Here is a 13,489-nt window from a genome sequence, read left to right as displayed (position 1 = left end):
GTTTGCTCAATGGGTGAGGTCCGAGGGAGACTGTCACTTAAGTGGCGGTGGTGAAGACCGAGCTAAGACGTGGCGGGAGGATCGGGGCTGGCTGTCCAGGCCGTCGGGGCGGCGGAATCTCCAGTGCGTCCTCGGTTGGTCGGGGGATCAGGCTCGCGGCAGAGGCGGGCGCCGGCGGCTTCCCCTCCATGCCCGCGCGCGGAGCCGGCCGCTGATGGAGCGCGTCGCCCGCCCGGGGCTGCTCCCGCGGGCGCTGCTGCCGCTGCTGCTGGGGCTGCTGCTGGGGCTCGCGGCGCGGACGGAAGCTGCAGGGCGCGCCCGCGACCAACACGCACACGCGGCGAAAGCGGCGTTCGGCCTGGGGGCCGCGGCGGCTCCCACCTCGGCCGCGCGGGTGCCGGCGCCTGGGGCCGTGACTGCGGCTGAGGTGACGGTGGAGGACGCCGAGGCGTTGTCGGCGGCTGCAGGCGAGCCGGAGCCGCGGGAGCCCGAGCCCGAGCCGGACCGAGAGCCCGAGCTGCGGCCGCACGGCAGGTGAGGGGCGCGGCCGAGCGCGGGGCCGCCGACCCGGGAGGGCGAGGGCCGGGTGCCCCTGGGCTGCGGCCTCCCGCCGGCGGAGGACCGGCGGGCGGGGGCGAGCGCGGGGCGCCCCGCGTCGGTCCCGGCAGGTGTGTTGGGGATGCCCGCCGAAGGGAGCGCGGAGGTGGGAAAGAAACGTCGCTTTCCCTCCTGTCGCTTCGGGCTTTTCCTAGTCCCAGCAACTTCAGCATCCCCGCCCTGTGTTCTGGGAACCGCCAGTTAGCTGTGCTGGTGTGACAGCTGTTTGGGGAAAGGACTGCACAGAGATGTCAGCATTTCCTTTGAAGCTCGGCGTGCCGCCCCGGAGCAGGGCTCATGTCAGTGTTTCTCCAGCTGAGATCCGCGGGACACCTGCATCAGAATCCCCTGGGGATGCCGGTTAGCTGGAGTCCCAGCTCACCCACACCCACCGAGTCAGACTCGCGCCGCTTAAGAACCTGGGATCTGCAAATTTAACAAGTAAACCAGACAGTTCTCGAGCACACTAAGGTTCTTGAATTTTGACAGTTTTGATATGTAGGGAATTTGCTGTATAAACATTTAGAGCTGTTCTGGTTGAGTTGATTAACCTTATTGAAAATGGTACTTCATCCCTGGCCGGTTTGGCCCAGCGGTTAGAGCGTCGGCCCCCAGACTAAAGAGACTTGGGTTTGGTTCCCGCTAAGGGTTGCAGTTTGTCGCCGGCCCATTTGGGGTTGTGTGGGTGGCATCCAGTCGATGTGTCTCTCTCACATCGATATTTCTTTCTCTTCCCCCCTCTCTCCCCCCACTCTATCTGAAGATAAATGCAAAAAAATGTCCTCGGGTGAGGATAAAAAAAAAAAAAAAAAGAAAATGGTACGTCAAGATACCTGTTTTAAAGCACTTTTCAAAGTCTGGACACAAATGTAAGGCGTTTTAATGGTAAAGTATTTTACAGACAGCTGTCTTAGCACACCTGGGGAGAAAGTAACTTTCTATTTAATAAATGGAATGATAAAAGAAACAGCAGGGTAAATGAAACCAGGAAGAGCTGCAATGTGGATTACAAAGTATTGTAAATTTACAATGTAGTAATTACTAGATTATAACAAATAGATTTAATTTTCAGTTAAATATGGGAACCTTGATCTAACCAGACTACTGTAAATAGGATAAGTCCTAACATTCTCTAAGCACCACTTGAATGTTTATATATCGATTTAAAAAAAAAATGTAGCAAACATTTGACAGTTTTCATAGGTTTTGCTAATGAATTAACTTTCCTGGAAGAGTGTTTTACTTGAAACTTCTGAAGTGCCTGCCCAAGGTAAGTTACGTGAGCGAGATGTTTCCTTTTCCTAGATTACAAACCCAGCAGTGGGCACCTGGGGCACCTCAGAGGCCCTCCGCGTGCCCGGTGGTCCGCAGGGTGGGAGGTGGAGAGCCCCTCCCCTCCCGGAGGAGGGTGCAGTCCAGCTGTGAGACTTACAGGAGGTGACCCATGACATCACAGCGCAGAAGGGGTGCACACTAAGTGCCACCAGTGTCTCGAGGTTTCTGTGGTCTTCAGCGGGTGGGGTGCAAGGGGGGAGGAAATGAGAAGATTAAACAAAGGCGGGGCAGAATGAGCTGGATCCTGGAAAGTGGTTAGAATAGTGATGGGCAGACACAGGACTTGAGGAAACAGCAAGAGGCACAGAAGCTGGGAAGTATGTTTAGGGAACGTTTTATTTGTGTACATCATTGTGTGTTTGTGTACATGAGACCTGTGTGTATGTGAGAAATACAGACATACATATGGGAGTGCTGGGCAGGAAGGAATAAAAGATGAGACTAGAAAAATAGGTGAGGCCATATTGTATAGATCTAGCTTTACACCAGCAGCATGGCCGTCACCGGGGAGCATGTCAGAAGTCCAGAGTCAGGCACCACCCAGACCCACTGAGCAAGCATCTGCATTTTAGCACGATCACAGTGTGCTTCACACGCACATTACAGTTTGAGAAGTGCTGTTTGGAGTATCTCAAATGCCAGGCCTGGTTACAGCTTGAGCTTAAATATTTCTATAGCAGCACCATGTACCACAAACTTGAGGTAGGGCTACCACAAGGACAGTGTCGTAGCAGTTCAGAGAGGGTTACTGGTAAGTGGATGTCGAATAGAGGGGATACATTTGAGGTAGAATCTTGGTTTCTAGCCCACAAGTCAATTCCTCCTCCCCTGGCACTCTCATCTAAAGACTGAGACTGGGTGGCCAGAAAGTGAGAATACACATGGGGCAATTGAGAGAATTAGGGGAGCAGGGAAGAAAAGATAAGGGGTTTGGTGATGGATGGTGCCTTGGAGGTCCAGGCAGGACATCTAGAGGAGATACTTGGTAGGCAGGTGGAAATGAGTGACTGATGTTGGAGAGCAGTCAGGATCAGTAGTTGAAGCTACGAGAAAAGGAAGCTCATGATAAGTCCTCAGAAAATGCCTTATATTTTGGAGAAGGTGGGCCAGCAAAGGAGACAGGTGCAGCTGGCTAGGTTGGTGATGCAGAGCGAGGACTGAGAAGAAGGAGGGAGTTGATGATGAGCGCAGAGAGTTTATGCAAAGCAATAGAGAGAACTCAGATAGCAAGAGAGAGGTTAAGGATTCATCCTTTTCAGCCCAGCCCCTCCTTCCCTCACTGTTAAACCTGATGGGAGGCCAATTTTAGGACCAGGGACCTCTGATCTTATTTGTACTCATACAGGAGAGAGCCTGTGTACATGGTGGAAAAAGAGGGATGGGAAGAGGAGGGGAAAGTAGTTGGAGAGGATCTCCTTGGCAAGCAGGAGGAGCACTTTTCTCAGAAACATGGTGAAAATAGAGGAATTTTGCCTGGCAGAGTGTAAGTGATCTTTGGCAAACAGTTGTCTAGGCCCAGATGCAGGGGTTTGTCTGGTAGCTTAAGATAGTATGGAATGTTTGAGAAACCTTGGGTAAGTTAATTGATAGAGTCAACAGGAGGTAAGTGTGCAATGTTTATAAAACTTTTTTCTAAATACTCTTAAAAGAATCTCAGTTCATAATAATAGGCCAATATCCTGTTTGTTTCAAGAAGAAGGAATAGGGGAGAGATTTGAATTGACCAAGTGTTTATTACAAACAGCTGTGAAGAATTATGCCACTTGCAAAACTTTTAAAAAGAGGGAGGTAGGGAATTAAGATCATTTTTGCATGTTTTCTTGAGGCATTGCAAGAAGCAGTATAAGACTTGCTAATTCTTTCTTTTCTTTTGATTTTAGAGAGAGAGGGAAAGGAGAGAGAGAAAGAGAAATGTCTATTTGTTGTTCCACTATTTATGCAGTTATTGGTTGATTCTTGAATGTACTCTGACCGGAGATCGAACCCACAACCTTGGCATATCTGGACTGTGCGCTAACCAACCGAGCTACCAGGCCAGGCGTTTTTTCTTCTTGATGGCATTTTCATTAGCTACATTCTATTTTTTAATTATTATTTTTTTTATCCTCACCCGAGGAAATTTTTTTGTTTTTTGTTCAGATATTGTGGGAGGGAGAGAGAGGAAGAGAGAGAGAGAAACATCGACGTGAAAGGGACACATCGAGTGGCTGCCACCCGCACAACACAACCGGGGGGGGACAAACTGCAACCGAGGTACACACGCTTAGTGGGAACCGAACCTGGGTCTCTCTGGACTGCAGGCTGACGCTCTAAGCACTGAGCCAAAATAGCCAGGGCTCCAGCTGGTTTTTGTTTGTTTGTTTTTGCTTTCTATTTTTATTACAAAACCTTTCAAAATACAAAGAGGAAAACTTGGAGAACATGTAGGTTACAGAACTAAATATGAGAGGGCAAGATTACTTTTATTTTTCTTACCCTGTTCTGTATGTAAATAACCATTTTGAATAAAAATGTTTCATAAAGTAAGTGCTCCCAGAAATATTTTAATGTAGTAGGGACAGGATATCTGTCACTCTCATGTTGTCTATAACACTGTGTAGTGGACACATCAAAATATAAAGTATAGTTGGCAACTTATGACCTTATGTTTTCATTTGGGGCACAGACAGTCTTGTGATATGCTTAAATAAAGGAGGTTTGATTTGAAGATTTACTTAGTAGGTGGGGACTAAGAAGCAAAGTCCACTGAGTGCTAGTTTGTTTTTGAATGAGAACATGTGCTTTCCTGCGTGAGAGCATATGTTAGTTTTTTTAATCATTTTTTAATTTTTAACTATAGTTGACATACAATAGTATATTCATTTCAGGTGTACACCCCAATGACCAGACATTATGTAACTTACAAAATGATCATCCTGATAAATCTCATAACCCATCTGACACCATACATAATTATTAGACTATTACTGACCATATTCCCTATGCTGTACTTTACATCCACATGACTGTTCTGTAACAAACAATTTGTACTTATTAATTCCTTAACTTTTTTCACCCATCCCCCAACACTCCTCCCATCTAGCAACTGTCAAAATGTTCTTTGTATTAATGAGTCTGTTTCTGTTCTGCTTGTTCATTTATTTTGTGTTGTTTTTTTTTTTCAGTTCAGTTGTTGATAGATATGTAGTTATTGCCATTTTATTGTTTATAGTAGTGATTCTTCAAGAAGACCCTTCAACATTTAATATAATACTGGTTTGGTATTGATGAACTCCTTTAGCTTTTTCATGTCTAGGAAGCTTTTTGCTGTCCTTGGATTCTAACTGATAGCTTTGCTGAGTAGAGTAATGTTAGTTGCAGATCCTTGCTTTTCATCATTTTGAATATTTCATGTCAATTCTTTCTGGCCTGCAAAGTTCTGTTGAGAAATCAGCTGACAGTCTTATGGGAGCTCCCTCCTTAGGTAATTAACTGCTTGTTTCTTGCTGTTTTTAAGACTCTCTTTTTGTCTTTAATCTTTTGTATTTTAATTATGAGGTGTCTTGGTGTGGGGCTCTTTGGATTCATCTTGTTTGGGGCTCTCTGTGCTTCCTGGACTTGTATGTCTGTTTCCTTCAGCAGGTTAGGGAAATTCTATGTCATTAATTTTTCAAATAGGTTTTCAATTTCTTGCTCGCTCTCTCTCTTCTCCCTCTGGCACCCTCATGATGTGAATGTTGGCTCGCTTGAAGTTGTCCCAAAGGCTCCTTAAGCTATATTCATTATTTTGGATTCATTTTTCTTTTTGCTGTTCTGATTGGGAGTTATTGCTTCCTTATATTCCAAAACGATGGTTAGATCCTTTGCTTCATCTACTCCACTGTTGAGTTCCTGTAATGTATTCTTCATTTCAGTTAGTAGTCTTCATTTCTGACTGGCTCTTTTTTATGTTTTCTAGTTTCATTTTTATGTTTCCTGTCTGTTTATTGACCTGAGATTGAGCATCCTTATAACCAATGTTTTGAATTCTATGTGGTCGATTGCTTGTCTCCATGTTTCTCTCTCTCTCTCCCTCCTTTCCTCTCTCTCTAAAATCAGTAAAGAAAAACAAATTAAAAAAAAAGAATACACCTTTTTGTTTAGTTCTTTTTCTGGAGTTTGTTCTGTTCTTTCATTTGGGACATGTTTTTTTCTTTTGGTCTCATTTCGGCAGCCTCCCTGTGTTGGTTTCTACATATTAGGTGGAGCTGTTACATCTACTATTTTTGGTAGAGTGGCCTTATATAGTAGGTGTCCTGTAGGGCTCAGTGGCACTGCCACCTAAGCTGAGCACTCCAGGTGCACTCCTCCAAGCTCCCATAGACTGCGTATACCTTTTTATTGTAGTTGAGCCTTGATTGTTTTTGGCACATCAGTGAGAGGGATTTGCCTCCAGGTCAGTTGGCTGCAAGGACTGGCTCCAACCACTGTGGAGGATCAGCTGTGGAGGGGCCAACCTCACAGAGCAGGACTTACTCTGTGCAGCTCTGGTGCCCACTGAGTCTGCCCCTTGAGTGTGTTGCTGTGGAGGTGGTTGGGTGGTGCTTTGACATGGTCTGAGCTGTCCACCAGGTGCACTGGCTCTGGGGACTCTCAGGAGGCACAGGCAAAGGTCAGCTGCCATCTGTGTTCTGCTCGGAGCCACCGAGCACGAGCTACAAAGCGATCTGCAGATGGCTGCTGCTTGTGCTGGACTTGCAGGTGCCCAGGTATCTCCAAGCTATGAACCAAGGCCAGCTGCTGTTAGTGCCAGGCCTGGGGCCACTTAATAAGAGGTACAGGGCACATTGAGGCCAGATGCACTTGTTTGAGAGATTTCAGGAAAGTCTGAAGCATGAGACAAGTCAGGCAATTCCTGTGATAAAGCCACTGGAATCGGCTTGGGTGGGCCCTCAAATTGGGGAATCTCCAGGGCCGGGCAAAGAGTGTGAGCCAGGTTTGGAGTCCCAGATACAGTGCCTGCCTGTGGACTCTGTCAGGAGGGCTCAGAAAGGGCACAGGGGCCTCCATCGGCACTTCGTCTGGTGGAAAGCTGCCCCCAGCCCCAGGCTGAGAGCATGTTGTTTAGGGGGGAGATTCTTAGCTACATAAAGAAAGAGCAGATTCAACCAAATCACCTTTTTAACTGTAGATTTTTTTCCCTAAAAAATGAAATGTGAACCTTTAAAATAAGTAGTTGTTGATGTAGAAATTATGCAATCGATATAATAGTCTGTTGTCACACGCCTCTCTTTCACGTGGGAAATTTCTGCGGATAGTGAGGCTATTAAAATTACTGTACTGAAGTAATTCAGCACATACTCATCAGACTGATAAACTGAATTGTAAATCGGCAGTTATTCTGGGTAACTTAAGTCCAAGCAAACAGTTTATTTTTAAATTGGGTATTCATTTTGGAATAAGGTCGTTTTTGCTTAGTTGAGGGCATTAATCAGACCAACAACAGGAAAAATGGCATCTTGATGAGATTTCTGGAAGGAATAAAAGCTGTACATGATAGTACTACAGTAGTTGCCACTTATATAAACTCACAGGTAGCAGAATGATAGAATTAGTGTTGGGAAACCTAAATACTTCAGAATTCTGTTCAGAACCTCTCATTTGGTGCATGACCTTAGACATGACATCTGCCCAGGCTCTTTCCTGTTTTTGTTTGTGTGAATAATAGTGTCTGCCCTATCAAGACTTATTGAGTCAACAAATATTAATTGCATTTTATTAGAGGTTAGACACTGTTAGGTGCTGAGGGTAGAAAAATGGACCACTGGGCTTGTCTTTGGGACCACTGCTCAGTCTGAAGGGAGGTACAGGTGTTAAAGAATTAACTATAATTGAGTGGATAATCGGTGTCCTAAGAATCGTGTGAGAGTGAGAAGAATGCAAGTGTCAGGGGAGCGAGTCCTTGAATCTGAAGGTCAAGGACAATCTGGGCAGCAGCGATGATGTGAGTGAGGGCACAGAGCAGTGGTTACCAGGCCAGGGCTCCTGGACCCCTATGGCCCTGTCAAGGTAAAAATGGGGATCTGTGACAGGTCAGTATTTTTTAAATAACCTGATGGAAATTGGACATTTGTAGAAGGCTAATCAACAAGTCCAGTTTCTACAGATTGGTAGCCACAAAAAAGTACAGCATAGGAAATACAGTCAATAGTATTGTAATAACTCTGTATGGTGCCAGGTGGGTACTGGAAATATCGGGGGGAACACTTTGTAAACTATATGATTGTCTAATCACCATGCTAAACCCCTGAAACTAATACAAAATAATATTTACTGTGAACTGTAATTTAGAAATGAAATTTAAAAAATATATATAACCAGGAAAAAGATAAAAAGTCAGTTTCCTTGCTTTGAACTAGACTTATATCAAACCTGAAGCTACTTCTTTCCAGATATCTTGAATATTTTGTTTGGTACTTAAATATTTCCCCTAAAGATGTGGGAATTCACTAGAAGTGGTGTTTATTGGGCAAATGAAATAATGTAAGATGTGAGACAAAGAATAAATTAACAAGGGAACTTTGTTGAAAAGGTTGGAAACGTGTGTGTGGGGGGGTGGGTAGTGATGTGGGTAAGTTCTGCCAGATTACGAAGGGTTTCCTATGCCATACAACGCAGTGTGGACTTTATTCAGTGTGCATGTGGTGTGTCTAGAGTTTATCGGGCCCTGGCCGGTTTGGCTCAGCAGTTAGAGCGTCGGCCTGCGGTCCAGAGAGACCCGGGTTCGGTTTCCGCTAAGGGCATGTACCTCGGTTGCGGTTTGTCCCTGGTCCTGGTTGGATCATGTGGGTGGTGACTACTCGATGTGTCCCTTTCACGTCGATGTCTCTCTCTCTCTCTCTTCCACTCTATCTGAACAAAATATCAAAAAATGTCCTCGGGTGAGGATAAAAAAAAAAAAAGGAGTTTATCGGGTTTCTTTTACAGAAGCAAAGCTGTTAGGAGAGCAGCAGGGAAAGAGATCAAAGGCGGGAAAACATGTCAGAAAGGCTTTTAAAGGTGTTCTAACGAGAAATGAGAATCTGCTCCAGGACAAGGGCAGTGGTAACGGACAAGAGGGAAAGACAGAAAAGAAACTGAAGTCATAGAATCAAGAGTACATGACGTGTCTAAATGTAGAGTGTGAGGGAGCAGGTAGGCTGGATAGAGAAATATGTGGAGAAAAGTTGACTTCTGTGCACTTTGTGGCAAATAGCAAGTATGAGCTAGGCGAGAGAGCCACAGGGGCACCTGGGAGATTTCACGGTTTGGTTCCAGACCACTGCAATAACCTGAGCAAGCACGCAGTAATCTTTCAGCTGGTGGAGGGTCTTGCCTTCAGTTGTGAAAAATGTGACATCTATGACATGCAGTCAAGTAAAGAGCAGTAAAAGGAGGTGTGTGTATTTTACCTGCGAAAAAGCCGGTTGCATGAGGAAGCCGTGTGGATGCTCACCAGGACTTCGAGGCCTTGATTCTTTCCACTGGAAATGCTGCCTCTGCAGCTCCTTTGTTCTCGAATAAGTGAAAGTTTTCATCTTGTCCGTAGAAGCCTCAAACTAGGGCAAGTGGATCATGGAGAGATAAATGGCCGTATACTTTCCCAATTAGAGGGTTTCATTTTTATCTCTAATTGATATTTATTTTAAATGTCATCTCTCATTACTGTCCTCTGATTATTGCTGCATTCAACCTGAGGACTTGGTTTTTCAGCAATATCTGTCTACTTCATGAATTTTTCAGTGGCTAGCACGTCAGTGAGCATCTCTCTCATAGACATTGATTAGATATAGTAGTATAAATCATAGTATATATTTTTGTGTGGGGATGCTCAATTTCAGCCATGGCAGAAGGGGTGTGTGTGTGTATATATATTTATATATTCCTCACCTGAGGATACTTTTTCTATTGATTATTTTTTTCCAGATAGAGTGAGAGGAAGGGGGGGGGGGAGAGAGAGAGAGAGAGAGAAAGAAAGAGAGAAAGAGAAAGAAAAACATCCATGTGAGACAGAAACATCGATTGGTTACCCCCCACAGGACCTCTGCCAGGGCTGGGGGTTGAACCTGCAACCAAGGTATGTGCCCTTGACCGGGAATCGAACCTGCAACTCTTTGATCCTTGGGCCAGTGCTCTAACCACTGACAAAATTGGCCAGGGCAAGGATATAATTTTTGACATCTGACAGAGTTCGTTAGGGATTTTCTGTTATTCCCATTAAGAGGGGTTAAAGTAACCCTGTTGGTGTGGCTCAGTGGTTGAGCATTGACCCTGCACCAAGAGGTCACCAGTTCTATTCTCTGTCAGGGCACATGCCCAGGCTGTGGGCCTGACCCCAGTGAGGGGCATGCAGGAGGCAGCCGATCAGTGTTCTTTCTCATTAATGTTTCTATCTCTCTCTCCCTTACTCTCTCTAAATCAATAAAGAGAAAAAATTTTTTTTAAAGAGGGGTTAAAATATGAAGGGACCACACTCCAATCTAAGGGTCAGACGACTGTCAGTGGTGGCAGCAGGTAAGAAAGTGATGTGCTGAAGTGTCCTCCCTCGTTGTGTTTCTTTGCATTTCTGCTCAGATTCACACACATTGCCTGAATGTAGTTTCTAATCCGAAATATCTTGTTCACTTTAAAAAGCAGGATTTTGAGTCGGTTAAATGCACTCCGTGTAATAGATTTCCAGTGAAAGAATAGTTAGGTGTTCAGCTCGAAATGACTTATTAAAATGTGTTCTTGTGTTCACGTAAGGCACACTTACATATCTTTTATCGTTGGGTTTTTCTTTATTGTGAAGGTGAAAGTTAGAACTGTACTGTTCTTCTCTATGAGCCTCTAGATTAAATAGCTACATATTTAGAGAAAGTATAGCTTTTGGTTGTTGTTATTGTTGTTATAAGTAGAACGTCCAGGATAATAAATGAACAGTGCTGTGAATTTTTGAAAAAGTGTCTGAAGTGTTCCAGTGGTCTCCTTAAGTTTTCATGGGTTAACACTGGTTGCTTACACTGTTTTATTTCTATGAGAATTATTTTTTTTAACCATTTATTTGTGGTTAATGATTACTCAACATTAAAATTAGGCATTTATACAGTGGGGCTAGGAAAAGGGTATCTTGGTTTCGAACCCTGGATCTCTAAGTTAATTATATTTTATTGCTTTTATTTTTAGAGTGGCACATTTAAGATGTGAGTTTTTATAACCTTCATTATAAAATACTTTTCTTACTTGAGGTATCCTTGTCCTCCCCATCTCCCAATAGATTTCTTTAGAAAACAGGATAATGTTTGGGTAGGAGAATCGAGTTGTTCCTTTTCTTTTGGTTTATCTAAAATTATTCGAGTTTGTAGTGTGGCAAAATTTTTTATTTTCACAAATTAGACTAAGAGTTACCACTTGAAAAATTTAAAGTGAGAATTGGTGTGTGGTTTGGGATCTGAATTAACAATTTTATTTATTCATTTGGTAAACACATTATTTGAAAGGTTTCGCATGAGTTTACTAGAGCTGTTTTGTCTCGGTTGGCTTGCAGTTTTACTGTTAATTTGTGTACACTACATCAAGTGCGATAGAAAAGGTAAATGTTGTGTTTACCCTAACCAGGAACATAACTGTATGTGTTTAGAATTTTCATGGAAGCAGACAAATATACCTAACAAATTCCTAGAGCAACTGGACAACACATTCTTTCATTTGACACAAGTATTTACTGAGCGCTTGCTAGGTATATGGGGAGATATGTTCCAGGCAGAAGGACCAGTAGCTGCAAAGACCCTACGGGAAAAGCATGCGTGATGTATTTGAGGAATTAGGGAAGTCAATCTGGGGGTATTGGTTTTGGGTATGTGAACTTTGAGAGGCCACTTAGACAATCTAAATCTGAAAGACAGTTAGATATGTAAGTCCAGAATTTAGGGAGCAGCCTGGAACCAGAAATAAAAATTTGGGAGTTGGCAGCATATAGATGGTATTTTCAGCTATGAGACTGGGTGAGACCAACAAAAAAAGAAAAAGTACATATAGGTAGAGAATACTGTAAGAGATAGGGGAGATGAAGAGGAACTAGAAAATGAAACTGCGAAAGGGTAGGCTAGAAGTAAGAATAGAGTATCAGGAGAGGAGATGTAGCTGATCAGGTGCTGCTGGATGGTCAAGTGAACAGACCTGACCATGAGGTTTTTCTACGTGGAAGTGATTGATACTCCATCAAGGACCTTTTCAGTGGAGCAGTAGAAGCAAAATCTTGATTAGAAATTGTTCAAGACAAGGGGAGGGAGAATGTGGAGACATAGAGTATATAACAACTCTTTCAAGGAAATTTGCTCCAAAATGGGCAAGGAATGAATTGGAAGCTGTGGGGTGGGGAGGGTTGTTTCTGTTTAATCTGGGTTGGTTTCTACGTTGGAAGAAATCATAGCAGATTGGAAGGCTGAAGGGAATGGTCTGGCAGAGAGGGGAGTAACCGGTGTGAGACAAGAGGACAGGTTTGCAGGAGTGAGTCCTGATACATGCGTGAGGGAGAGAGCTCTTGCCTCTGTGGACATGGTGGTGGTAGGTGGAGTGTGATTGTTCCCCGCAGTGACAGGAGGGAAGGGAGAATACATGGGTCCAGGTGCAGGTAGATGCATGGATGTAATGGCGGTAAGTCTTGTTGGGTTATTTATGGTTTCCTCCAAGAAACAGGTAGCACAGTCTCTGAGTTGCACGAGCTTGGAAGAGCTGGTATCAAAAATTGGAGGAAAAATGAGAAACTGAGTAGTTAACCTAGGACAGTTGGCAAGTGGATGGTCTACGGGAGTGTCATATGATTATTGAGCATCATTAACAGCCCTTTTGAGGTTGGTGGTCATAATTAAAGTGAGACCAGTCAGCATGGTTATGTTTTTCTTCAGCCACATTCAACTGCACAGATTCAAGAATGAAAAAAGGCAGGAAGTTCAATTTAACTAGGGTTGGAATTCTGCTAGTCAAGTGTGACATGCAAGAGAAGTATAGGGGTTGAAGGTGTGGGAGAGGAAGTGTTTAAAATGATGGACTATGGAATTGCAACTGGATGTAGGTTCTGGAGGGGTTTGTTGGCGTCAGTAAAGTAGAGGAAGTGAGCTGGAAAGAGGGGTTGGCAGCTGGGGGTGGGATGCTTCAAATATCAGTGGGATTGGGCAGTTGTGATTGATGACAAGAACTAGGGTCTGACCACAAGAGTGGCTGAGACAAGGTAGACAGACCGTGAAAACCCAAAGAATTTGTTAATGGTGACAGTCAACCAGGAGCAAAAGTCCTCATGGGCTAGTGACCCGAGGGTCAGTAAACAGTTGCTCGGGGGGTAATAGATGGAGCAGTCTGATCCTGGGGATTTTTAGAGAAAAGAGGAAGAAAGCAGTCTGGGGATGGGGATGGTGACGAGGTGCAGGGAATACAGCTGCCCCATCACTAGGCTCAGTGATCAGTGGCACGGAGAAAACTATTGCTTCTGAAGCAGTGTCCTCAGGGACAGCCAGACTGCATTAGAGAAGAAGGAAAGTGACCGTTCAGGGAAGACTGCTGGGTGTGGGGAAAGGTAGGAGGA

The 13,489-nt window shown here is 44.4% G+C and overlaps 1 protein-coding gene across 1 annotated transcript in view; it reads left to right on the top strand.

The window, feature by feature from the left end:
* The first annotated feature begins 454 nt into the window (after nucleotides 1–454).
* EIF2AK3 (eukaryotic translation initiation factor 2 alpha kinase 3) overlaps nucleotides 455–13,489 on the top strand; it is an 89,562-nt gene continuing 76,527 nt past the window's right edge. The window contains exon 1 of the mRNA XM_036255646.1: nucleotides 455–534. The gene's annotated coding sequence lies outside the window, so the exon portion shown is untranslated. The remainder of the gene's footprint in view (nucleotides 535–13,489) is intronic.

This window comes from Molossus molossus, unplaced genomic scaffold (assembly GCF_014108415.1).
Source record: "Molossus molossus isolate mMolMol1 unplaced genomic scaffold, mMolMol1.p scaffold_m16_p_12, whole genome shotgun sequence".
Lineage (NCBI taxonomy): Eukaryota > Metazoa > Chordata > Mammalia > Chiroptera > Molossidae > Molossus > Molossus molossus.
The sequence above is the reverse complement of the archived record's forward strand: the minus strand, read 5'-3'. Positions and strand labels throughout refer to the sequence as shown.